This window comes from Priapulus caudatus, unplaced genomic scaffold (assembly GCF_000485595.1).
Source record: "Priapulus caudatus unplaced genomic scaffold, Priapulus_caudatus-5.0.1 Scaffold81, whole genome shotgun sequence".
Lineage (NCBI taxonomy): Eukaryota > Metazoa > Priapulida > Priapulimorpha > Priapulimorphida > Priapulidae > Priapulus > Priapulus caudatus.
Genome location: NW_014577142.1, coordinates 671,762 through 674,024, shown reverse-complemented (window position 1 = coordinate 674,024; position 2,263 = coordinate 671,762). Strand labels below are relative to the sequence as shown.

Here is a 2,263-nt window from a genome sequence, read left to right as displayed (position 1 = left end):
CAAGACGACACCAGCCAACCTTGCGTCGACATCGGCGCGAATCTCTGCTGCTCGTTGCTAGCTTAGAAGGATGCCAGTAAGTGCAATGCTAATTTAATCAATCGATTCATGAATAATTATAAATTTACAGGTAGCATCACTTACATGCGTATTATTTACTAAGTCTCTGACATCGCTTTCGCTCGTCGTGCAGGTATCTATCAGGAACATCCTTCTCTATGACTGAACGCGCATTCAGTGCAGCTGATCAGAGCTTCCAGGTGCAACTAGTGACAGTGTGCAGCTAAGTATACACAGTTTCATTTGATCTCAGTGATATATATGTTACAAAATAGAAAATTACAATTGCAAAATGAACAAAATAGTAGTTGATTGTGGTAAAACGTTATCATTTACTGTTTTATCAAGTAGATAAAGAACGTTCGTATTTTTTCCATTTTTAGATGTGTCAACTCTGGTCTAGTTGATGACATCATCCAGACGGAGAATGTACAGAAGAGCGTGGGAGGAGACAGTCCGGTCGAGAAGTGGATCGCATTCAGAGCTTTCAAGTTCCCGGATGCAGACATAGTGCGCTTCCAATGCCAGGCGTTCGCTTGTTTCTTGGCATCTGATTGCGATGACACGGTATGACAGCCCTCTACGGATTCCACTATCCTTAAAATGCATATTTTCCTCAAATTAATCAGGGTCAGGTGAAGATTGGCATTCGATCATCTAACTGAGCGTGATCATTGCTTTCGGCATGTGCCATCTTCTAAGCATCCTTTTAAGTTTAGCTTCTTTGTTTCTGTCATTCCGTATTGGAATTCTCTCCCTTCATCTTAGTAAATTGCAAATTTGCAGCTTTTTCCACTACAACCCGCAGTGTTGATCTATCGATCAACTTGTCTCTCCGTCTTCGTTATAGTCCCTTGGACTTTTGAAGACTACTATTTATGAGGTTATGCAGATTACACTACGTGTTGTGCCTATACTATTGTTGCGTAGTTGTACGTCACTAATATATTCGTTTACCGCGTGCTTCAGTGTTCACCCGTCAGGAGAAGGAAGCGTGAGACGGAGGAAGAATTTCTACAGAGCGATGTTCCGACGCTGACACTCAGTGGCGAGATCCGAGTGCGCACGACTAATGCTTCTCCTACAAGCCAAGGTAGGCTCTCTGAGATTCATAATACACTTACAGTTATACGAAACATATACATTTTATACATGTGTGTGTGTCTCTCTCTCTCTCTGTGTGTGCGTGTACGCATGTGCGTGTGTGTGCGTGTGCGTGCGTTTGCGTGTGTGCGCGCATGTGCGTGCGGATGTGTATGTACGTGCGCGTGTCTGGGTATACATCTAATATATTTTATCCAGTTTAAACGAAACCGGATAAAACCTGTTCAATTGAATTAAGCAATTAAATATATTATCCATCATTGATTAACATAGTATATAGTAACTAATTTGTAGTATTTTAATACATTATTTATATTTTCAATTATATGCGATTGAATGACGTCACATACTGGATGTTGTCATATATACAGAACAAAATGGAAATACTTTATGTTACAAAATGTTACTAACGAATATTTTATTCTCTTCAAGTTTCTTTCTCTATAATTCTATCAATCTATCATTTAACCTTTCCGGACGTTCCGCTCGACAATTTATTATGGTAGTGTTTATCTATTTACTTCTCACTCTCCGGTAATTTGGGTACATTGCGTAAAAACTAAACAAAGTATATATCGAAAATGAGCTTGCCCAGCTCCTCACCGTGAATACACCTTTTTTTTTATGTGTTTTTGTTATTTTTTTTTTTTTTTTTTTTTTTGTTATTTTTTTTTTTTTATCTATAGTCCTATAGTAGTTAGTATCTTTCTAAGTTTGATCCGTGTGAGCAGTTTTCACCTTTAAGAAATACCGCGAGCGTGCACGCCGGCGATCTCTCATGTTCTCTCGTCTCTCTCTCGTCTCTCTCTCCTCTCTCTCGTCTCTCTCTCTCTCTTTCTCTCTCTTTCTGCTCTCTTCTCTCTGCTCTCGATCTCCGTCTGCGCGCGCGCGCGTGTGTGTGTTGTGTGTGCGGCATTGTGTGTCACAGTGTGTGTGTGGTGTGTGTGTGTGTGTGATGGGTGTGCGCGCCGCGCGCACGCGTACGCTGTGGATATGCGTAACGCTGACGTGTAGCGTTTGTATGTGCGCACGCGTCTGTGTGTGAAGTTTTAACGCTAAATTGAGAAGTGAAACAGTTTGCAGTAAAAAATTCCTCTCC

General features: G+C 41.0%; 1 long non-coding RNA gene across 1 annotated transcript in view; it reads left to right on the top strand.

The window, feature by feature from the left end:
- Positions 1 to 423: 423 nt before the first annotated feature.
- LOC106804629 overlaps positions 424 to 2,263 on the top strand; it is a 15,588-nt gene continuing 13,748 nt past the window's right edge. Inside the window, exons 1-2 of the long non-coding RNA XR_001393347.1 lie at positions 424 to 627; positions 1,030 to 1,153. This is a non-coding gene — a long non-coding RNA (uncharacterized LOC106804629). The remainder of the gene's footprint in view (positions 628 to 1,029; positions 1,154 to 2,263) is intronic.